The 26,474-nt window shown below is 38.5% G+C and overlaps 1 protein-coding gene across 2 annotated transcripts in view; it reads left to right on the top strand.

Annotated features, from left to right (window-relative positions):
- The window catches only part of LOC109001242 (F-box/kelch-repeat protein At1g74510-like), a 945,981-nt gene that overhangs the window by 86,547 nt on the left and 832,960 nt on the right, over positions 1-26,474 (top strand). The window lies entirely within an intron of this gene.

The following is a 26,474-nucleotide window of genomic DNA, read 5'->3' as shown; positions in this document are numbered from 1 at the left end:
CAAATCTCAACAAGTTAATAAAAAACCTACACATAAGTTTGGCAATAAAAGCATGAATGCATAATCAAAATCATAAGTAATCATAGCATAACTTGACATACAACATAACATAACTAACATAACTTAAACTAAAGCGTGAACTCAACTTGAACTGAAACTTAACTATACATGAAATTGAACTGACTTCTTTACTTAACATGAACTTGGACTTGAATTCTGACAATCAAAATGATTCCGCTAGTCATTTTGTCAGGAATAGTGAACAATCAGAATGATTCCGCCCAACATATTATGTCAGAGATACTCAGACAATCAGAATGATTCCATCATGAGTATTTTAAATGAGATACCCTAACAATAAGAATGATTACGCCAGGAGTATTTGCATAACTAAACTTGAACTGAATTCTTTACTTAACATGAACTTGGACTTGAATTCTGATAATCAAAATGATTCTGCCAGTCGTTTCGTTAGGAATAGTGAATAATCAGAATGATTTTGCCCAACATATTCCGTCAGTGATACTCAGACAATTGGAATGATTACATCGTGAGTATCCTAGACATAACTGACTTGAATGTAACTCAACAGATATGACTTACTTGAGATAGAAACATTTTGTAACATGTCATAACATGTAACAGACATTATACTTAACATGACATACTTGCAACAGTGAATACTACATGACATGACATACATGTAACAGATGACATACTTAACTTAACATGACATACTTGCAATGTATCGCAATATGTGACAGAATATCTTGTATAACAGATGAATAATTCGTGACAAAATAAATTTTGTATAACAGATAAATATGTAATGACTTGGCATGACACATATGTTAACATGCATACATACACATTAGTTCCCTTACTTATCACTCATACACATTAAACTCTGATAGTACGTTAAAACCAAATTTACCTCGGTCTTCGCACTTCTAAACAAAACTCAGGTATGATCACGAGAAACTGAAAGTAGTGATTTCTAAAAATTAGAACTTAATCACTAACAATTAGGAATATGAAAAAATATCAACTTAGAGTAAAATTACCATTTTACCCTATACATGTGGGAAATGACCATTTTACCCATAACTTAAGGATTTTGCATCCAAATTCCAAAAATCACCAAAATTTACATACCTCATGTAAATTTTGTCCCAAACTCAAATTTCAATTTAGAAAAATTTAAAACCAAACACAACCATTAAAACTCTATAGGGCCGAAACTTACATAGGCTATTTCCCTTGATTTTTGTTGCAATTCTTTCAAATTTCAAGACTCATGATTAAACCAAAAATTTTCTTCTAATATAATCATAACATATTCCTAAGAATAATCATGTTTTGAATCATGAACAAAAGTCATCAAAATCACTAAAACCATACTTGAACTCTTTGGTTTTTCTTCTAAGTTCAAAACAGATTTTTGTTTCTAACTTGTTTTGATCAACCTCTTGATCCATGACTCATAAAGATGTGATCTTCAAACCCAAACATCATATGGTTTAAAAAAAGTGTCCCAAAACAGATCCAAGTTTCAAACTCAAGATCACATGGTTAAAAATCAACCAAAACATAAATTGTTCCAAAAATATCATCACTTTGGCCTAATCGAATATCGCCTTACATAAAAATTTCATATCTTCAAAATTAACATCAAATATCTGCAAAATAACATTCTAATATGTATATAAGAGGCTTAGGATATTCCAATAAAAATATCAAAGCCATTGGAATAAGCTTAAACCATAAAAAATTTAAACATTCTCAAAACAGAAATTGTTTTTCCTCTTCTAGTTTCTAAGTTTCTAGATCTAAGAAAATATTTCACCAAAACTTTTAATCATGCGACAAATCCTTAACCAATAATCATATACACATGTTAACAGTACTCCATAAAAATTTCGGACTAAGATCTATTCATTAGCTTGGTCAAGAACTCCAAAATATAACACACTCTCCCGTTTATCGCCCAGAATGACCTTTCTAGGGTCTAAACAACTATTTACCAATCAAATGATCTTCAAATGGAACAAATAAGGTATCCACGTAAACTAAACTCCAAAAGGAACAACTTTAATGTAGGTAACATTGTGAGAAAATACGTACAAAAGCTTCTAATTAGGCGTGAAAAAGAGATAAGAAAAACTGTCCGAGAGTCTCTTTTGTGTTCTATCAAGGAAAAGTGTAAAGGAGGGTTGCTTATCGTGAGAAGTGGACTGGAGTGTAAAAGTGAAAGAGTGAGGTGGCCCTTTAGCTTTGTACTTCAAGAACCTTCTAGGCCCTTATTTTGTAAAGATCTGGCCAGCCAAGTGGGGGTACAAAACTTTGCGAAGAAGTAATGCTAATGTGGTTAAATTCGTGGGCCTAAACCGAATGGGCCTAAATTTTGGGGTTTTAAGAGGGTTTGGGTTGCTATCAAGCCCAAATCCAATATCACTTGACCCAATCAATTTTCCAAGGTTAATAAGGTTGGATAATGATATTCTAACACAAATTTGAAGGATTAATAGCATGTGGAAGTATTATAATCAAGCGATTAAACACAATGCTAGAAACTGATTCATTTAGGTTTTGGAAGTCAACTTTATGGTTTGGATAAAACCGTTTAGGATTTCAATTTCAACCATGCTTTTGGATTCTTCGTTGGACTCCAACCATATAGGATTTCACTAGGGTGGAAATCATCTTTGGTTTGGCACAATTTGATTGGTCAGATGGAATAAAGTTTTTGCTTAGGTGGCATGATCTCACACATTGATTCCTTCAAATCCATCAAATGTTCCTCATGGTGCCAAGTATCTACTAAGTGTGGCTAAAATCTTACCAAGTGTTCAAATAAAACTTCTCTAATCTAATTTGGACATTCCACACTGTGATTTTGAAACACTGCAATTGGTGCGCTTACCGAGGGTAGTAATTTTGTCGACAGACTACACAGTTGTGTAAATGCTAGTGACGCAAATGATTGGTTTTCTCTAGAATCAAATAATGCACATGTCGTATATCCAAATAGTCGAATATTGCCTAAAGTAGGATAATAACTACCATATGTTTAGTGGTTAAAGAAATCAAATCTTCTAGCAGTAAGGAGGAGTTATTAGAAAAGTATAAATAATGACTTTGAGTTCTTCAACCTCCTGTGCATTGACATTGACATCCCTGGGGGTAATAGTGTAAACTCTAGCTTGGGTAGGTGGTTTCTACCTTGGTTTTCTGGTTGCAATGGGGACTCCTTCTCCTTGTGCGTTTATTAGGAAAATCCCGAATTATATGGCCAAGCTGTCCACATTTGAAGCACATTCCTCATCCAAACCTGCATTCTCCACCATGAGTCCTTCACACATTTGGCATATAGTGGATGGAGCTATCATTATATTCTTTGGCTTGTTGGCTCCAGACATTATTCCCCTTCTTGAAAGCACTGTACCCACATGGAGTCTATTGATAGTCCTTTCCTCACTAGTCCCTCTTCACAAGCACAAGTTGCATGCATGCCCACATTGACGTAAGGAAACAGCCAAGCAGACCACCTTGACCAACTGGAAGTTTCTATTACCACCAGGGCATACCTCTCCTTACGATGAACTCTAAAGCGTCGCACCCAAAGCCAAGGCCCAGGAAGGGTTGCAGCCAATCTTCCGTGGAAAACATTCCTAGTAGGGTGAGCAGCTGATTGTGGCGATCATACAACTAATGACGAGAAATGGTGACGATGCTGAGCAAAAGCAAGGGCAGTGACCTTCCTTATGGTGACTTACTCTCGGACTCTAGATTGGGAGACTACTATTTGCAAGTTACAAGTACGGTGGCTTTTTTTCTTTGTTGTTAGCCAATGCATTCACAGACTATGCTCACCCATCCTCATGGGGTTTATTGGCAGCCTTGGGCTCTCTAATCCCTCCTCACAACAAATATGGAGGTCCCCATGGTCGAACCAAGCTGTTGAAAACCACATTTTAGTTTGCTAATGTTTGTAGTCACCACAAGGCATGCCCAAACCACGCCATCAATCGTGGAAGCTTTGCTAGACGTCAATCACAAAAGTTTTGCCTACCACATCAATGGACGTTATTGGAACCATAGGACCTTTTCTTCTAGCTCATCTTCATTGGGAACACATGACTAGCAACAAGGGCAAGTTGCTCCACTTTATGGCCGCTTGACCTAATCTGGTAGACCCGTACCATGGTCACTCCTCTCCAATATGGCTACTACTTTCTTCGCACAACAGCGCGGTCAAGCCCTGCCTCTAACCATAGTAGCGTGGTCAAGCATTGCTCCAGCCATAATAGCGTAGTCAAGTGCTGCCAAGTAACACCCCGCTTAATTAACCATTAGATTAACCCCTAAGCACTTTAGATTAGATTTTAATTTTTGGGTTATTACTTATATTAAGGTTGATAGTGAGGTTAATCTTGGCACTAAGCACCATTAAGTTAAGGATTAGAGAAGCAAGCCCATTAGTGATTTTAGTAAGGCTTTTAGGACCTTAGAGCATTCATGGGCCGAGCCCAAGAAGTCTTGAACCAAGCTCATAGGGAATTCAAAACTTGGTAGCTAGCCTTGGCCCAAGCTTAAGGAAGGCATAAGGCCTTTGGGCCAAACTTGGTGTAGAATGGACCCATGGCCCAATTAGGCCAAGTCAAACCTTTTGTGATGCCTCGGATTTTTGCTAAGATTCCATTCATAATTCTTGTGGATACTATTTATCTATTTATTATTTATTTGGGTTATTGGCTAAGTGTGGGAAGAATTCTTTAGGCCACTTTCTATTTTGTTTGATTGGATCTTGGAGTTCTAAGTTAAAAAGCCCACAAGAGAAAAATAGAAGAAAGGGCCCATAGGAGTTTGGCCCATTAAGGACTTTGGCTTTGAAAGGCTTAAGTTTACCCTCTAGGCAAGGAGATGGTGCCACTTGGCTTCAAGAAGGAGTTTTTGGTCATTTTAGGAAAATCACTTCTCATTTGGAACTTTGGAAAAAGACAAGGATGACACATGTCAAGCATGCATTGGATTTCTAGAAGAAAAAGTGGAAGAAGCATGGGAGGATTCGGCTTTCTAGAAGAGTTGGCCAAGTGTCATGCATGCAAATGAAAGATGAAGAGTTTTGTCTTGGGAAAGGGCAAAATCTTGCATAGGGAAGTGGAACCAAAGGAAGAAACACCTAGGTTAGCACATTGGTCCCACTTAGCAAACATGCTTGAAGGTTTCTAGAAGAAGCTAAGGAGATGAAGGAGGATGTAGGGTTCGGCACACACCTAGGGTACACACCCATTGCACCTACCCTAATGCCACATGTCTCTCATGCACACCTCACATCTAGATATATATTGAACCTGGATATAAAAGTGGATGAGAAAAAAATGAGGGGACATGGTTTCGGGAACCCCAATGGACTACATAAGCACCAACAAGATTTTTGTGAGTTCCAATGAGTTATGCATGCCAATCACCCTCCCAAGCACCTCCACCTCACGCCACTTGTTCTTAGTGAAGAGTTCCAAGAAGATTTTGCATAGAAAGGACAAATGTGAGATTTTCTAAAGGACTTACATTGGAACACTAAGAGACTTTTGGATCCCTAAGCAACACGCCCACCCAAGTTATTTTCAGACATTTTGCCATTTGTCATTCATGGATAAGTAGAGGAAAAGGTTCTAGAAGGGAGTGGAAGAGACAATGCACGAAAATTACCCTTGTACCCCTAGGGTTTTGGCCACCACATTGTCACATGTCATGTTTTGAGTTCTTGAGAAGCATAAGGAAGTCGGAGAGCCACCTAGGGAACAACATGCATAGGAAGAAGAAGTTTCTTGCTTAGGGAAGAAGATGCATGGGAAAAGGAAGAGACGCGTGGGAAAAAAGAAAATACACATGGGAAAAGGAAGAGGTGCATGGAGAAAGTGAAGGACGCATGGGGAACACGCACCCACATCCTACATGCCTTTTGCCACTCGGCAAGCATGTACAAGTCTACAAGGTTCAAGCCTAGGGTTAGGATTTATCAAATGGCAATTTTGCCCTAGAGATTCATTGAATCTGGACCATATGGGGTACCATACCCAAGGAGCCTCTTAGGAATTCGAATTTTGGCAAGATGTCATGCCACATGTCACTCATGCAAAGGATCTTTTGGATTTCCCAAGGAGAGACAAAGTAGGGGCTTTGACACATGGCGTCCATGCAAGAATATTCTTAGATTTCCTAGGAAAAGCAAGGATGAGAGGATTTCGATTTTTCCAAGGATCCACACCACTTGGCAAGATTATTCTTTTCAAGAATACTTTTGTGTTCCCTATAGCCTAACCTAAGCACCACTTGTCCTACATGCATAAAAAAAGACGCTACTTATCCTACATGCATCAGAAAAGAAACTACTTGTCCTTCATGCAATGGGTCACTAGCAACCAATGGGATTTTGTTGGAGAACTCTTTATAAAGGGAGAGGAGTCACATGCCCAAGGGCTTTTCTCTTTTGCCATTCTCGGGTTTTACATGCTCTCATTCTCTCCACACCCTTTTACACGACCACTTAGAGATTTCCTCCACTTTCTCACACTTTCCTTCACACCAAACAAGGGAGGCTTGTTTCAAGAGAGGGATTTTAGCGTTTACAAGGAGGAACCACAGTAAGAACTCAGTTTCCTTTTGTTTCTAAACACATCACATAATCAACTCAAGATGAGATTTGAACCTCAAGGGAGTTCGAATATGGTGAAACACACACAATTTCCACACTTGCTCATGAGAAACGAATTAGGGTTTTCTAAAAGTGTAAAAAACTGAAAGTTTGAAAGAATAAGTCCTCTACACATTCAGCCACACTCATGTATTTTCACACTTATTCAAGAATAGCCGAAGATACAAGGAAGTTGAAGGGTTTCTTGATTCAAAACCCTAGAAGTCGATTGGTTTGGGACTTTTTAAGCCTTAGTGATAACCCCTAGAAACCCTCACACACTCAAAAATATGGATTAGGGTTTTGGAACCCTTATTCTAACGAGTTATATTTCGATTTACAGCTTGCTATTTGTTTCATTTCGTGGATTTTTGTAAGTATACACTAAACTTACTCTTGGTTAATATTTGTATATGATTGTGTAAATCATTTCATTGTTATGTTTGCTTTGTTTGCTATTTCTTGTTTGTTGGTTTGAATATGCTTATATGATCTTGGAATATTAATATTACATGAATGGTATGACTCAGTTTTAAGATGAAAATGGCAGGAATGTTCAATGCATATTTTGGTTGATTTGTGTTACTTGATGATTCGGCCATACCATGTCTTAGAAGTTTCGAATTTTGACCAAACACCATGATTTTATGCTTCGTTTCACTATGCTTTAATTTATAAGCAGATATGTTTGAAGAAGAAGCATGTTTAAGTGATGAATCTTCATGTTTTGCATCGACCAAGGCCCTTTTTCATGGGTCCATGTATGTGTTTTGATATCTCATATGGTTTATGTTATCATACTATGAAATGGACATGTTATGCTTGGTTATTTCATGCACGGAATTTCATATGTCATATGTCAAGTATAAGTACGCATATTATAAGTCTCATGTCACATGCATTTGGGGAAAGTGTTTTTAAAGAAAGTATTTTCAAAGAAAGTGTTTCAAAGAAATTGTTTTTCAAAGAAAAGGGTTTAAGAGTTTTATCACGACCCCAAATGCTAGGGCGAGGGAATATCCTAGTGGAACTCCTCTATCCACTCTGAAGTGCTTAAGAATGGAGTGCTAATCCTTGGATAGACAAAACCATCGACGAGCCTCGAATGGATTTTTTTCAAAGGATGTCGGAACGAGGAAGCATCTAACACTAATGGGTGCATAAGGCATGTAACCCGACGAAGTAAGGTCGAGTTAATATGAATCTCTGTTTATGACGTATTCATCACGGTGCACAAACCGTTGATGGTGCGGTAACTAGCAGGAACACGCAGTGCTAAGGAAAACCGTGTTGTGTCCACCCTCTTAACAAGGATAAGATAATGATCACTTGATGAAAATCTTGTGATATGATAAAGATCAGTTGATGAAAATCTCATGATATGATAAGGATCACTCGATGCAAATCTTGTGATATGTTCTGATTAGGCAAGTTCTGATTAAGATCAACGTGAATAAGAAAGTTAAGAAGTTTTTCTGAGAAGGTAAAGTCTCTGTTGCAAGTTTGTTGAAAATGGTCAAGTGCATAAGTCAAGTTCTGGTGAAGTGCATAAGTTAAGTACATGTTCATGCATGCATTTCATGATATGCCTCTTGTATGCTTGTGTTAACTATTGTATGTTGCGTGTTTACTTGCTGAGATTTCTCGAAATCTCTCCGTGGTGGTTCCACTACCATTTCCAACCCGAAATGGTAGAACCTTTAGCAGGACCAGGAGTAGCGAGTCAAGATAATGATGAAGGTAAAGGATAAGCTAAACCCGGAGGAAAGAAAGGATCTAGTCATGACCTACTTGGAGATAGCTGAGATTAGAAAGATGCTTTAATGATTTCTTTGTTAAGGTCTTTTTAGACAATACTTGTTATGTTAAGTGCAAACAAAGAGCTTGATACTCTATTGCTAAGAAGTGTGATTTAAAGTTATGAATGAAGAAGTTGGGATGTTAGGATGTTAGTTTTATTCTGGTACAATATTTAAATGTCTTATTCCACTACGATTTAATGCATACTACTAGTATACATAGGTGCATTACATCTTATCTGTCATGTACGAGGGATAAGTAGTCTTATGTTGCATGTCCCGGCATTACAGTCACCATCCAATCCCAAGCGAGGCTTGGGGGCACCACACCTTTCCAAACCCCATCGTAGTGGATCTTGAAGTTTATTTTCAACCCTAAAAATCTAGAAATGAGGCCCTTCTCATTCAAGCCCAAGAGCCCGTAAGCTATGAACCCACACACTTGGCCTTTTTAAAGCCCTCAAGGCCCAAAGCCATGTTTGGGTTTATTTCACCATTCAAGATAAAAAAGCCCAATACACCATACCATTGGTTTTCTTAAGCCCAAATCATACCCTTAGTACCCAAATTAAGTTTTGAAAATTGGCTAAGACTATTTATAACCATCATACTTAAGGTTAGTGAACTTTAAGTCATGCTATGAAGCTTAATTGTGTTTAATCTTTTCTAAAACCAAGAGTATACATGTTAGTACCCTAGCTACACCACCCCACATGTTATTAAGAAAATTGACATATCAAGCCCAAACCTTGCATCAATCGGTTTTGTCCATTGCCCTTTGAAATGTTTGGATTGTTTTGCTCTTAGGCCTAACATTTTTGTGGTTTGCCCTCAAGGTTACTGTAGTCCTTAAACACTTCATTAGACCCTCACAATTTGAGCCTCCAACTTAATTTAGTTGCACAAACCAACTTAAAGAACCAAACCAAGTGCACCTTGGTCTAGTTTGTGTAGGAACAGATTGGGTTGATTTTGAGCCAGCCTCCTGCCATGGTTTGCACCACCAACCCACACCACCTCCTTCACCACCAAATCCCCAAGAGGTCCCATGACCATCATGATGGAATTTGACTCAATTTTGCTGCCCAAAACCATCCAAAACCAAACTGAATTTCTGCCACCTCAAAACCACCTCCATCTATCGGATTCCAAGAGTGGTTTGAGGGATTTTCTGCCACCCAATGATGCCCCACGACCTGGAAATCTCTACAGGACCCTTGACACTACTGTAGAGAGGGAATCATGGTGGTTTCAAGCCGTTATTCCCCCAGTACAAGGTGACTAAGCCCATGGACACAATCTAGAAAATTTCTAGACTTGTGCACCTCCCACTTCACCGAATCACCTTGGAAAATACCCCTCTTGAACCCTATAAATACCTCCCTCACCTCCTCATATCCTCCACACCTCAGCTCCAAGTTTTCTCTTGAGTCTTGAAAGCACTTCTCCCTCTTAGAGATCAAAAGACCTAGTGAGTTCTTGATAAGTTCTTGAGTATTCTTGTGTAAGGCTATCTTGAGTGCTTGGAAGGCCACGAAATTTGTAAGTTTTCTTGATTTTGATCCTAGTTAGCATGTCAATCTTTGTTTCCAAGTGTTGTTATGAAATTTGGTTGAGTTTCAAGAAGGTTATCACGCTTAGTTCAAAACCAGGTCAATTAAGAGATGGTTTGAATGATTAAATGCTTTTTTAGTGGGAATTTAGCTATGGCATGTCTTAAGCATGATTTGATATGATTTATCATTGTCTTAACATGATTATGGAAGGTTTAAATTGTGGTTAGATGCATACCATCGTAGGTTTTGAATCTATCTTGTTTTGATCATCAAGTATGTATCAGGTTTGAGCATATTGGTGATTAAGGATTTTTTAGCCATGATTAAGTGTTGGGATGAGCTTTATTATCCAATATTTAGCCCTCATTATTTTGTTAAAGTTGTTAGTGATCATTTGTGATTAAAGAAAATCTCATATGCATGCATTCATAGGGATCAATAGTTGAAAACATACTTCGGCATCAACTAGGATGCATGCCACAGGTTGGGACTATCTGGGCAAGTTACACTTTTATTTTTGAAAATCCAAGGGCATAGAAGGTTTTAGAATGTTAAAAATATGAAGTCCCTAAAATTTAGTTAAATTTAGAGTTCGTTTGAAATTAGTAAAAATTTAGGGCCTAAATGACAATTTTTGAAAGTCTAGGGGTATTTTTGTAAATAGCCAATTTTTGAAACCTTTGATTTTGAACCTCAACCATAGAATATTAACCCTAACTTTGTATACACATGATTTACATAGCTATGCCGTTATTTTCGAATTTCTCTAGAAGTTATAAGTTGGCCTCTAACTTTCACCTTGATAGATTATTTATGATATTGATAAATGTTTCATTCATATTTCAATTACCATTTTGAGCATAAAATATCATCTTATATGATACATTGAGTGCATACTTACATGACATGTGAGATTTTCACCATTTTTAGCATATTGCATGTAAATGTCATTTTCACATGAAAACTTGCTACATATGCACATGTCATGAAAACTAGTTTTCAAGTATAACATAAAAATAATTTCTGTCACGACCCCACAGGCTAGGATGGGGAATTATCTTAGTGGAACTCCTATGTCCACTATGGGGTGTTTAATAATACAGTGGTAACCCCCGGGTTGATGAATAACACTCAATAGGCCTCGAATGAGTTCTTTTTAAAGAACGTCGGAGCGAAATCAACATGTTATGACACCTAACACTAGTGGACGTTATGATTTTTATGATGTTATGTTATATTACCAATCTATTGAGAACGAATCTATATATAACATAGTTTTAACGTGGGTTGTACTATGGTCACCGCCAGGTATTCACAGTGCATATGGGGAACCATGACGTTACCACACATGATGATGTTAATTATAAATTGCTAATAATGATTAAAGTTTATGATAAAAGTCTATAATGAGGTTATGTTTTAAAAAATGATGGCAAAAATGTTTATTGAAGGGAAACATGTGTCTCCATTTTTTTGAAATATTGAGGAATCTGGATGGGAGACATACATACTGATTTTCTTTCTGCATTTCATGTATTACATATTTATCGTTCTTCATGCTTAATTTATCTTTTGTGCACATTGGTTGTTTAACTTATTGAGATTTTAAGTAAATCTCACCCCTTGTGGGACCACTAGTGATAGAAGTTATGCCAGGTCTTGAGGAGATCGAGCTAGAAGGAGCACTAGATCCAACTAATTGAGGAGCCAGACCTTGAGAAGAGGCTGGATTTAATCTTGATGTTTATAGGCTAAGTCCTTCATGCTTTAGATCATATGAAGAGAATGATTTGACTTTAACTCTTAGTTGTACTAAGTCTATGCTACGTTGGTATTTTGAACTTAATGATTTCTAATGAAGTTGTGATGTTTTTAGTTATTCTGGCATATTTTATGCTTACACTTTTTATTTCCGCTGCAACTATTGCATACTGCTAGTTGCATACTAGGATGCATTGCATATTAACTATCATGTACGGGGGTATGTAAGTAGAGGTTGGGGGCGTCACAGTGGTGGTATCAGAGCAGTTCCTCTCTGGTAAACCCACATGTCCTTATGAATCTTATGCCTGAATATAGGTTTGAATCATTAGTCTTGTGTAGGCTTGAATCCTACAGTTAGAGCTCCGTCTGATACGCATACATCGCAGGAGTCAGAAGGATTAAGACAAAATGACATGTGGTAGACAAGAGAGGAACACTAAAGGATCTAACACCCGTAGAGATCAGGATCGTTGTTTCGATGGAGACGTGATTTGGTGGACGCGGTTCATCAAATGATAGAGACTATGAAGCAGCAGTAAGAAGTAATCCTAAGGCAAAACCAGCAACGCCGACAGATTGGGAATCGAGGGTGTTCCTTCGAGAAGTTCCTGATATATAGATACCCCAATTTCATGGGAACTGAGGGACCCATGAAGGCCAATAAGTGGCTATTAGATCTCGACAGGACCTTCGAGATCAGCGGCTATACTAAGGAGCAGAAGGTGCAGTATGCGGGGCACTTGCTTCAAGGTGAAGCTAGGATCTAGTGAGACACCAAGAGGCAGCTTCTAATTAGAGAATTGGGAAATATCACCATTTTGACCTGGGAGAGGTTTAAGGAGGAATTTGACAATCATTTCTTCCCAAAGTCAATGAAGACTCAGAAGGCCTAAGAGTTTGCCACATTGGTACAAGGCAATCTCATTGTTGAACAAGTACGTTGCAAAGTTTATGGAGCTGGGAAGATTTGCCCCACACTTGATTGCTACTAAGAAAATGCAAGCCCAGAAGTTTCAAGGAGGGCTGAATCCTAGAATTCGCAGTTATGCGGCTGGATTCTGCATCGACAACTTCCAAGAGTTGGTTAATGTGGTTGCAATAGAGGAGGCAGAATAGCAAAGTGTGGCAGGTCAGATCAGCCTCGAGAAAAATAGGGCTTCTACCTTCACTGTTGGCTAGAATAATGCTAAGAGGATGATTATTCAGAGAGCTAACAAGGGGAAATGCATTATAATAGCTCCACCTGTCACCTATAAGAAATGTGGAAAGAACCACAGTGGAGAATGTCGTGTGGGCTTAGGAGTATGCTACCGTTGCAGTCAGTCAGGACATAGAATCCAAGAGTGCCCACAGAATGTTCAAGGAGGAAAGAACATTCCTAACAAACAAACCAATCAAAGGCCACCTGCTCAAGCCTGCGTGTATACCATCACCCCTGGTGACATTAGCGAGGAAATCATCGAGGACGAGAAAATTATCACTGGTATTTTCCTTTATACCCCTCTTTAGAAATTAGCTTTTTAAGTAGCTGATAACTTGTATAATTTCTTATATTTTATCACCTCTTAACTTTAAACTTTAGTCTAATTTTATTTATTTTTGTTGATTTTAGGCTTCATTATAGTCATTTAAATTTATTTCAGATTTGAAGAAAATGAAGATCTAAATTTTATAAGCCCATCGTCTAGTGACTCATTCCATTTAAATGAAGAGTTTGGCATTTTGAAAAATAAACTCAAAGAGAGTTTTATGCAGAGGAATGGCATGCACCAGCAGGTTGAGAAAAATAAAGTTACGTAAAATAGAAAGAGCGTTAGACGTTGGAGCAATACGGGGGCTTTCCTTTTAATTTTATGAGCTGGCATGCGTGGAATTTTTGAACGGATATACAACAAGTGTTTGACTTGGCTTTTGACATTTGCATGCATGGGATACGGGCTTCTCTTGGACGAACAGTACGCACGAAACGGGCCTTCGGCATTTGCTACGTGGACGAAAAGGAGCAATTGGCTGGCCTTGGTTCTTGGCTTCTGCACGCACAAACGTGAGAAAAAAAAAAAGGAATTTGAATTCTGGTTTTTTCGAAAAAAAAAAAAAAAGAAAGAACGACGTAACAGAAAAAGGAAGAAAAAAAGAGAGCGGAAGAGCAAAAAAAACAAAAAAAAAAAAGAAAAAGACGAAAGATAGAGATTATTTTTTCTTGCCTTTTAGCACATTTTTGGGACGCAAGCAGGATTTGGAGGAGGGAGGATTTTTCTTTTTGGTCTTGAAGATGCTACAACTTGTGAAGGTTGGGATTGCGAGGAGTATTTTCAGTGTTCATTTTCTTCTATTCTTCTCTCAAAAAAATTATGGTGAATCCGTTTATGTTGAATTTAATTTTTAGTATGAACTAAATTTTCTTTATTCTAGGAAAACGATGTAATCTAGTTCTGAACTATGCTTGTTTTTCTATGTTAATTTGAAGTAATTCTCATTTATATTTGTCTGATTTATTCTGAGCTTATTGCTTTTAATTAACTGGTCATTAATTAGATGATTTTAATCTTGTGATTTGTTATCGAAAGAGGGAATTATAGGATAGATCTTGGATATTTCGGCATAGGTAATTATAGATATCGAAAGACTTGTATGAACCTATGTAGTATTAAAATCATTAGTCTTATTGCTTACTTGCTTTATTAATTTGCATACTCTTGTGTAAAATGATGAACAAGAATAATTTCCAATTGATTATCGAAAGAGGCTTTTGGATGTTTGTGGAGATTTGCTAACCAACAGAGAATTAAATTCAATTAGTTAGATGAGTAAAGTATAGTGAGGGATTAGGTGAAATCGATTTCCTAGAAGTTTTATTTCCCATTGATTTGATCTTCGAACAATATCTTTCTTTTCCTTTGAGTATTTTTCTCTGTGAATTAATTTTATTTTAATATGCAATCGCAAAAATCTTAGTGACTTTTCTAAATAAAGTCAAGATTAGTATAATTTCAGTATTTGTCAAAAGTAAGTTACCAATCCCTAAGGACGATACTCTTCTTATCACTTTACTATAAAACTATGATACTGTCCACTTGCAATATCTGCTTAGTACTTATTAGTTGATTACACCTTAGGTAAAATCACATTATACGATTACACGGCTTGCGCATTATTTGACTCCGGCGCTACAAAATCTTTTGTGTATGCGACTTTTGTGCGCACATGTAACCTGCCGACTCAGACGCTACCTCAAGCTATAGTAGTGTCAATTTCTAATGGGAGCACAATCACCTGTACCCGTATGTTGAAGAACTGCCCTCTAACTTTGAAGGGAAGATTGACGGAAGCCGACTTGATCATCTTTGATCAAATAGGGTTTGACATTATACTAGGAATGGACTGGCTATCCAAACACTGCACTAGGATAGACTGTTGGAATAAGGAAATTATCTTTGATTCGCCCAAAGGTGGATATATCCATCATATAGGAGGGATTGTAAAGGCTACCCCCTCTCTGATTTCAACTTTGCAGGCAAGTAAGTGCATCGCTAATAGTGCCATGGCCTGCTTAGCCTCATAGTGGAAGATTATGGTGGTAATAAGGAGATTCAGGGGATACATGTAGTTGAGGAGTACCTTGAGGTTTTCATCAATGATCTACCCGGACTACCGCCCGATAGAGAAATTGAGTTCACCATAGAACTAGAGCTCGCAGCAACCCCTATCCATAAAGCCCTTTATCGTATGGCCCCTTTAGAACTGAAAGAGCTAAAGGAGCAGATAGAAGAGCTATTGGAGAAAGGCTTTATCCGACCTAGTTCATCACCTTGGGGAGCGCCATTTCTATTCATTAAGAAGAATGATGGATCGTTAAGGATGTGTATTGACTATAGGGAATTGAACAAAGTAATGGTTAAGAACAAGTACTCATTACCACGTATCGATGAACTACTAGATCAATTGCAAAGAGTATCGGTGTTCTCAAAGATAGACTTAAGGTCTGGTTATCATCAGCTCAAGATTAGGGAGAATAATATCCCTAAAATGGCATTTCAAACTAGATACGGACATTACGAATTCCTAGTGATGTCCTTTGGTCTAAACAATGCCCCTGTCACCTTCATGGATATGATGAACAGAGTATTCAGACCCTACCTGGATAGTTTTGTTGTCATATTCATCGACGATATATTGATTTATTCAAGGAGTAAAGAAGATCATAAGTAGCATCTCTGTTTGGCACTAGAAAGGCTGAAAGAACGTCATTTATATGCCAAAATCAGCAAGTGTGAGTTTTGGCTCAAGGAGGTGAAATTCTTAGGGCATGTAATCTCAAGTCAAGGAGTATCAGTCAATCCCAGCAAGATCGAAGCGTCTGATGAATGTGCACAAAATTCAAAATTTTCTAGGATTAGCAAGCTACTATTGACAATTCGTGGAGGGATTCTTTAAGTTGTTAGGACCCCTCACTGCCCTAACCAAGAAAAATGCTAAGTATGTTTGGACTAAGAAATGTGAGCAAGGTTTCGTGGAACTCAAGGAAAGGCTCACAACTACACCAGTACTAGCCCTACCTAAACCCCATAGACCCTACATGGTTTTTAGTGACGCATCCAAATCAGGAATTGGATGTGTGCTCATGCAAGAAGAGTGAGTTGTCGCCTACGTGTCACAACAACTAAAGAACCATGAGCAAAATTACCCCACCCATGACCTAGAGTTAGCCACCGTAATTTTTGCTCTAAAGATTTGGAGGCATTACTTATATGGTGCTAAGTGCGAAGTCTACACCGATTACCAGAGCCTCAAGTATTTATTTAGTCAGCAGAATTTGAATATGAGGCAAAGAAGGTGGTTAGAAACTATTAGCGACTACCAGTGTGAGATTATGTATCACCTTGGCAAAGCTAATATTGTGGCAGATGCGTTGAGTCGAAAAATGCAAACGGATAATTCCACAGGCCCTGCCTTGGAAGCAGAGTCCCTTCTACACAGCATGAGGAATCTGCTGATTAAGGATCTACCTGCCAAAGTATCTCTAACCGCAGTACAAGAAATTGTACCAATGGAATGGGAAGAGGTTAAAAAGCGCTAGATGCAAGATCCCATATGGGTAGAAACCCGATAAAAGGTAGAAGGAAAGGAAGGACAAGAAAATTTCACCCGCAAAGATGATGGATTGTTATACTACAAGCACCATAAAGTTATCCCAGTTGATCAAGAGATCAGGGATAAGGTATTGAGGGAAGCGCATCAGACTCGTATACGGCTCACTGAGGGAGCACAAAGATTTATCAAGATTTGAAGTGACATTTTTTGTGGGAATGATTAAAGAAGGATGTATCGGAATATGTTAATATCGATTTGTAAAACAATCAAGGCAGAACATCAAAGACTTGCTGGAGATTTAAAACCACTTCCAATCCCATAATGGAAATGGGAGGACATATCCATGGACTTTGTGATTGGATTACCAAGGACTTCGAAAGGAAACAACTCTATTTGAGTCGTGGTCGATCGCTTGATGAAAAGTGCTCACGTTTTGGCAGTGAAAAATACCGACTGATAAGTGTTATTTTAATTCATAGTATTGTTCGACAGAAAATATTGAATAGTTAAAGGATTTTTATCATCAACTTGGGATAATTGGAATTCTATAACACTGAAGAATAAATTGTGTGGGATTTGTTAAATGAAATCAAACGCTCTAGATTTATTCTTATTATCTTTAAAATCTTAATTTTAATACTATTTTCTTCATTTTAATTTAGATAAACTATTCTTCAAATTTTGGTTTTCCAAATAGTAATTAATTTAGTAAATTTGAGTACTCAATAGCATAATTAATCCATGTGGGTTCGACATCTGTTTTCTTTAAAAACATTTTACTGCTTGTTAGGATTCTGTGCACTTACAGATATTTTTATGCGAACACCAACCCCATGGAGAAGTTAACTTGGCTATTTGTAACAGAAATAGTGTGATTACATGGAGTCCTAAAAACGATTATATCTGATAGAGATACGTGTTTCACTTCTCATTTTTGGCAAAGTCTTCAAGACGCTCTAAGCACCAATTGAAGTTTATTAGTGCCTATCACCCCCAGATTGATGGACAAACTGAACGAACGATTCAAACCTTGGAGGACATGTTGAGAGCATGTGTTTTGCAAGAAAAAGGACGATTGGGAGAAGCTCTTGCCATTAATAGAGTTTGCCTACAATAATAGCTTCCAGGTCACCATTAAGATGGCACCCTATGAAGCTTTATACAGAAGGAAATGCAGATCTCTCTTATACTGGAAAAAGTATGAGCAGTCACTTATAGATTGGATCTTACGACTGAATTCCAAGGAATCCACAATATTTTCCATGTATATTCTCTAAAAAAGAGTTTCGAAAAGAAGATTCCAACCATTGTAGACAAGTGGGATATTTTGCTCCAACCCGACCTAACCTATGAAGATGTTCCTATTTAGATCATTGATTGGAAAGATAAGGAACTATGGAATCGGAAAATTCCTTTGGTTAAGGTTTTGTGCCAGAATCTTGATGTTGAGGAAGCCACATGGGAAAAAGAAGCTAACATGAGAAGCAAATACCCCTATCTGTTTGGCATATGATTTTGTATGGCATTCGCATCCATTCATGCATAGCATCCATTGTCATATCACCCGTATGATCTGCTTCCTTTCTCGTCATTTTCAGTTGTGCCATGGCCGGTAATGATAGGATCATCCGTCAGACATATATGACCCGCAGTCGACTTCTGAGGCTAAGAAAAGAGCAACAATGAAGACAACTAGACCATATAGCCGACGTATTTTGGACCCAGTAGGAGAGGCTAGAGTACCACAGGACTCACATCCATCTGAGGAGAGCACAGCGGCATGAGGAGTGTCAGCCTTATGACCCCGTCTGCTGGATGGGAGAGACTAGGGCTAGATATATGAGATCGACTTTCTCAGTTGCACCAAATCAGCCTGAGTCAAGCCAAGTAGTAGAGCAGCATCAGTTCGAGCAGGAGCCGCTCATTCCTAACCCCACTCCCCTTGACACATCTGATACTTGTGACTCTTCCCCGAGTCGCATTTGTTTTTGCGAGGAGGCAAACCCCTAGCTTGAGAGTGAGGAATATAGGCAGTGGAGACGCCATGAGGAGAGAGTTAATACTTTCTATGATTTGGATGAGGATGAGTACTATTACCACATTCAGGACGAGGTATCGGAGGATGGCGATGAGAGGCCCTCATCAGGCCCTGAGCTTTAGTACGATTGGTGAGTCACACTCAAACTTTGCTTCAATGCATATTCTATTTTGGCTCGGATTTCAAGGACAAAATCTTGTTTTAAGGGGGAGAGGATGTAACACCCCACTTAATTAACCATTAGATTCACCCCTAAGCACTTTAGACAAGGTTTTTAATTTTTGGGTTATTACTTACATTAAGGTTGATAGTGAGGTTAATCTTCACACTAAGTACCATTAAACTAAGGAATAGAGAAGCAAGCCCATTAGTATTTTGATGAGGCTTTTAGGATCTTAGAGCATTCATGGGCCTAGCCCAAGAAGCCTTGAACCAAGCCCATAGGGAATTCAAGACTTGGTAGATAGCCTTGGCCCAAGCCTAAGGAAGGCATAAGGCCTTTGGGCCAAACTTGGTGTAATGGACCCATGGTCCAATTAGGCTAAGCCAAACCTTTTCAAGCCCATTTTAGTGCATCTTGAGGTTTCTTTTCAACTCTAAAAATCTGGAAATGAGGCCCTTCTCATTCAAGCCCAAGAGCCCATAAGCTATGAACCCACACACTTGGCCTTTTTAAAGCCTTCAAGACCCAAAGTCATGTTTGAGTTTATTTCACCATTCAAGACCAAAAGCCCAGTACACCATACCATTGGTTTCCTTAAGCCCAAATCATACCCTAAGTACCCAAATTAAACACTTGAGGTTAGTGAACTTTAAGCCATGCTTTTGAGCTTAATTGTGTTTAATATTTTCTTAAGCCTTTTAATTCAAATTATCTTGAATTAATACTCTATTAAACCAAGATTAGACCCTGTTAATATAAGAGCTAAACCCCTCCACATGTTATTAAGAAAAATGACATATCAAGCCCAAACATTACATCAATCGGTTTTGTGAGTTGCCCTTTGTAATGCCTGGAGTGTTTTGCCCTTGGCCCCAACATTTTTGTGATTTGTCCTCAAGGGTAATATGGTCCTTCAAAACCTCATGAGACCCTCACAAACCCAGTTTGAGCCTTGAACGAATTTAGTTGCACAAATCAACTCAAAGAACCAAACTGGGTTCACATTGGTCTAGTTCGTGTAAGAACCGATTGAGTTGATTTTAAACCAGCCTCCGCCCATGGTTTTCACCACCACCCCATGCCACATCCTCCACCACCCAATCTCCAAGAGGTTCCATGACCATCATGAAGGATTTTGACTGAGTTTTGCTGCCCAAAACCATCCAAAACCGAACTGAATTTCTGCCAACTCAAAACTACCTCCATCCATTGGTTTCCAAGAGTGGTTTGAGGGATTTTTTGCCGCCCAAATGATGCCCCACGACCTAAAAATCTCTGCAAGACCCTTGCAACAACTGTGGAAAGGGAATCATGGTGGTTTCAGGCCACTATTCCCCCTGCACAAGGTGACATACGCCCAAGGAAGCAATCTGAAAAATATCAAAACTTGTGCACCTCCCACTTCACCCAATCACCTTGGAAAATACCCCTCTCGAATCCTATAAATACCTCCCTCACCTCTTCATATCCTCCTCACCTTAGATCTAAGTTTTCTCTTGAGCCTTAAGAGCACTTCTCCCTCTTAGAGATCAAAAGAGTAAAATAGAGTGAGTTCTTGAGTGTTTTTGTGTAAGCCTGTCTTGAGTGCTTCGAAGGCCACAAGATTTGCAAGTTTTCTTAATTCTGATAATAGTTAGCATGTAAAGCTTTGTTTCCAAGTGTTGGAATGAAATTTGGTTGAGTTTTGAGACGGTTATCATATTTAGTTCAAAATCGGGTCAATTGAGAGATGATTTGAATGATTAAATTATTTTAAGTGGGAATTTAGCTGTGGCATGTCTTAAGCATGATTTGATATGATTTATCATTGTCTTAACATGATTATAGAAGGCTTAAATTATGGTTAGAAGCATGCCATGGTAGGTTTTGAATCTATCTTGTTTTGATCATCAAGTAATATCGGTTTTGAACATATTGGTGATTAAGGATTTCTTAGCCATGATTAAGTATTGGGATAAACTTTATTATTCAAGAATTATCCTTAATTATATCGTTAAAGATGTTAGTGATCATTTTTAATTAAAGAAAATCTTATATGCATGCATTCATAAGGATCAGTAGTTGAAAACACATTTAGGCATCAACTAGGATGCATGCCACGGGTTGGGACTATTTGAGAAAGTTTTACTTTGTTTTTTGAAAATACAAGGGCATAGATGGTTCTAGAATTCCAAAAATATGATGTTCATAAAATTTGGTTAAACTTGAAGTTCGTTTGCAATTAGCAAAAGTTTAGGGCCTAAATGGTAATTTTTTAAGTCTTGGGGTATTTTTGTAAATATCCAATTTTTGAAACCTTTGATTTTGATCCTCAACCATAGAATATTAACCCTAACTTATTATACACACGATTTATGCAGCTACGATGTTATTTTTGAATTTCTCCAAAAGTTTGTAAGTTGGCCTCTAACTTACACATTGATAGATTATTTATGAATTATTGATAAATGTTTAATCATATGTCAATTATCATTTTGAGCATAAAATATCATGTTATATGATACATTGAGTGCATACTTACATGACGTGTGAGATTTTCACCATTTTTAGCATATTGCATATAAATGTTATTTTCACATGAAAACTTGCTACATATGCACATATCTTAAAAACATTTTTGAAGTATAGCATGAAAATAATTTTTGTCACGACCCCAAAGGCTAGGATGTGAAATTATCCTAGTGAAAATCTTCTATCCACTCTAGAGTGTTTAATAATGGAGTGGTAATTCCCGGGTTAACGAAGAACAATCAACAGGCTTCGAATGGGTTATTTTTAAAGAACACCGGAGCAAAGTCAACATGTTATAACACCTAACGTTGGTGGGTGTACACGTTATGATTTTTATGATATTATATTATATTACCAATGCATTGAGAACGAGTCTATAGACAACGTAATTTCAATGTGAGTTGTACTACTGTCATTTGCAAGTATTCATAGTGCATATGGGGAACTGTGACATTATCACACGTTATGATGTTAATTATGAATTGCTAATAATGATGAAAGTTTATGATAAAAGTCTATAATGAAGTTATGTTTTCAAAAATGATGGCAAAAATTTTTATTGAAGGAAAACCTGTTTCTCTATTTTTCTGAAATGTTGAGGAATCTGGATGGGAGACATGCATACTGATTTTTTTTATGCATTTCATGCATTACATATTTATCATTCTTCATACTTAATTTATCTTTGTGCATGTTGGTTGTTTAACTTAGTTAAATCTCACCTCTTGTGGGACCAGTATCATTCCACTTGGAATAATAGAAGTTGTGCTAGGTCTTGAGGAGATCGAGCTAGATGGACTGCTAGATCCAACTAATTGAGGAGGAGCTAGACATTGAGAGGAGACTACATTTAATCTTGATGTTTATAGCCCAAGTCCTTCATACTTTAGATCACATGAAGAGAATGATTTACTTTAACTCTTAGTTGTACTAAGTCTATCCTACGTTGGTATTTTGAACTTAATGATTTCTAATGAAGTTTAGATGTTTTTAGTTATTCTCCCGTATTTTATACTTACACCATTTATTTCTGTTGCAATTATTGCTTACTACTAGTTGCATACTAGGATGCATTGCATATTAACTATCATGTACAGGGGTATGTAACCTTGTGTTGCATGTCCCAACTCTCTAAGTCTTCGTTCCATCCGAAGCGGAGGTTGGGGGCATCACATGCCTCCCCCACAACAGCACAGTCAAGCCCTGTGTCAAAACCCCAAGAGGCTTATGGCCAAGCTGCCCATGTCTTGGCCATGTCATTTACACGCCAGGACAACCCCCTGACATTGCTGTTGACACACCTGGACAGCCCCACAACCAGCCCACATGCATGCTATGGCCCATGCCTTGACACGCACAAGGTACCCAACAAGGCTACTGGCGACGCGCAGCCCAGCATGTGCACACCCATGCGCATGCCCAACAAGGTCAGCGAGGTTAGTGACTGCACACAGCCCATGAGCATGCGCATGCCCATACGCAAGCCCAGCGCGCAGCCCATGTGCCTGCCAAGCGCACAGCCCTTGCCTAGGCCACGCATCACAGTATGCCCATGTCCATCACGCGCACGCACTGCCCCATGCCATGTTAAGGCCCCTGCCTGTGCCATGCAATGGCAACAGTAGCAGTAGCCGCACTGTGATTTTTCTTGAGGTCTAATTCGGTGCCTTTGCATTTGGGCTCTTTTGGACAATTCATGAATAGGTGTGATTCCATTTATCCAATCCTTGAGTATTTTTCATTCCATCTCTTATCTTCCATTGTTATTCATTGTTTTGCTTGCATGTTCATATATTTTCTTGAGTTTTCCCAACAAACAAACACAAGTTAATCCTCCTCCATGCCAAGGCCAATTCTCCATAATTCCACTTTCCATAATTAGCCTTCTTCCATTCCCACAAACTCCAGCCAAAACCATCAAGAGTACAATAAGGTAATTCCTACATTTTAGGAATCCTTGACTCATCTCCAATCAAATCCAATCCCTTGATTTAAGGAATTTCCATTTCATCTCCAATCCCTTAAATCTCTCAATTTCTAAAATCTCTCAAGTCAACCAAGATCTTCTTTACTTACCAAAACTGAAACTTTATCATACCTTAATAGATTCCTACAATTTAGGAATCTTCCCTCCATCTTCTCAATCATTCCGAAACACTATCCAAACCACCAATCACACTAACCCTTATTCCCCATTACCCAAACACGTAATCTTCTAGCCCACCTAAACCCTAACCTCACTTCCAATCATCCAACCCTAGCCCTCATCCAATTGGCGCCACCCCCAAGGACAATCCAAGCCGTGAGGACAATCCAAGCCGTGCCAAATTGTGTTGTATTGCACCCCATTCATCAAAGCACTTAGATCAACCCTACTACATCATCATCATCATCCCTTCCATCACTCAAATACTAAACCTTCATCAACCTAGGGACCCTCCATTGCCACGCAAATTCAAGGCCAAGCAAGTTGGTAAGGCACACTCGGTCATCACAAGGACAAGGCGAGCTCGTGGACCTTAGTATTTAGAGACTAGACTGAGGTCCCTAACACCCTGCCTCCTGCCACAATAGCATAGTTGAGCCTTGCCTCCTACCACAACAGCACGGTCAAGCTCTTACTCTGGCCATAGCAGAGCAGTCGAGTATGGCTCTCGTAAAAGCAATGTGGTCGAGCATCTCTCCCACAGGGTCTAGGCCCACTCGAGCACACAGGTTGCCCTTGCACTTGCACTTTGCGATCAAAGGATGATGACACTCCCTTGAGCGCTTCACTCTTCACCCTTAAAGTCGCATGCACTTGCACTCACACTTGGCCATCAACACCACAACGAATGAGCACCTCCCTCAGCAAATGTCAAGAGCAAACACTCATGCCGTAACCTTCTCACATTGGTTACCGTTGGGAATAAGTCGATGAGCTCAACAATTTCCTAGAATCGACCTAGAGAGCCAACGTGCTCTCTAACCATTTAAGTGCATGTTACGATGAACACCCCCTAAATGACATAAAAAATTGCCTCAAGGGGCAAAAATCCATTGGCACCAACAAAAAAAATAGTTGCTAAATACAAGAAGCTCTTTATTCACGATAAGTAGTCACATGTGACCATCTGAACGATTGATTATCAAGAAAAGGTTCATGCCTTCTGAGTCAAGTAAACGTGCTCTTTCTACAAACTATCTCTATCACGATTGACTTGAAGATTCTCAAAACCTTCTTGTTGAACAAATTGACCTTAAGAATCACGGGCATTTGTTGGGTATAAAGTCAACAACCAAGGATTAATCCCAAGGATATGGCCAAGAATCAAACTCGTAGATAAGACAAGTTTACTCAAACGTAAAAGGAAATGACTTCATAAGGTAAGTATGACTCAATCACTCAAAGGAAAGAGATTTGTATAAAGAGAGGGAATCTCCTCAGATTAGGATGGACTCCATTATTGTGACGCCCTCGAGTTCCACTTGGGATTTGATGGAGCTTGAAGCTTCAGGATATACAACACAAGGTTATGTGCCTCCGTTCATGACAAATAAAAATGCAATGCACCTAACATGCATCTAACAATATGCAATATTCGTAGCAGATAATTTTTTTCTTTTAGCAATACTTTGTACTAGAAGTAATATATCCGAAAAACATAAACATACTTCATAAAATTGACTTAATAACTGATATCCAAAAGGTTACAATACTTGCTCAACAGGTTTGTAACGTAAAAGAATACTGGAGACAACACACCTGAAGTACATGCAAAGCTGATATAACTACTAGGCTAGTCCATTGAGTAGCTAGTATAACTCAGCTAAGGAAGCCAAAATACTATCGATAAAACAGAGCATCGAAGCGTTGAGCTCCGCATCGTTGTGTTGTCGCCTAATTGACCTCCTCTAGTCAACCCTTTATCGTATCTCCTAATCTTGGCACATGATCTACCATTCTGGAGCGAATAGTATTTGGACTACAAAGTGAGATTTGATTACAACTATCAGCAAGTTAACAAATAACTTTAACTAGTAGTGTACAGATGCATGCAAGAGAGTAAAAATATGAGTGCTAACGTGAACATAACTGAACATGACTTGACAATTAACATGGCATGAGCTGACATGACCTCAATTGACATGGATTGCAACTGAACATGAACTGTAACTGACGTGAATTGAACTTACTAACTTGAATTTACGGAACTGAACTAAACGTGGATTAAACATGACGTGAACTGAAACTGAACTGAACTTGAAACTGAACATTAAATTGGAAGCTTGTTCCCATAATAACTGCTTAATTAAACATGGTTTGTGGATGTTACATAGGTCTCCTTGAGCCATGTGCCCCTACCGATACCGCATCGCATCACATATATCTACACCAGTTATGAGTACCTTAATATACGCATCACACCACAGATATCTGCACCCGCTATGAGTACAAAATGTACACATCTCGTGACAGGTATATGCATATGCATGATTGTGTATAACATGAACATGAACTGTGGTTGGCACCATCAGCGTTGGTGCTTGACTTCGCTTCGGCGACCTAAGCCCCATTCAAAATATGTTGACGATACTTTGTCAACCTAGGAAATTTCATACCAGTTTAAACACTCCAGTGTGAATAATGGAGTTCCCTAGGATATTACCTCATCCTAGTACTTGAGGTCGTGATAAACGTAAAAAACTCAACTGACTTGAAAATACTATTTTTCGTGATGAACTCCAAACTCGTGACATGACGTGGCATGAAATGAAAAGACAGATGACATAGCTTAACATGACATGACGTGTACATGAGACTAGTGATATGACATAACAATGATTCGTAACAGATAAACATGACAGAATCGTG

This window comes from Juglans regia, chromosome 9 (assembly GCF_001411555.2).
Source record: "Juglans regia cultivar Chandler chromosome 9, Walnut 2.0, whole genome shotgun sequence".
NCBI classification, from domain to species: Eukaryota; Viridiplantae; Streptophyta; class Magnoliopsida; order Fagales; family Juglandaceae; genus Juglans; species Juglans regia.
Note: the sequence above shows the minus strand (reverse complement) of the source record. Positions and strands in the feature narration are given on the sequence as shown.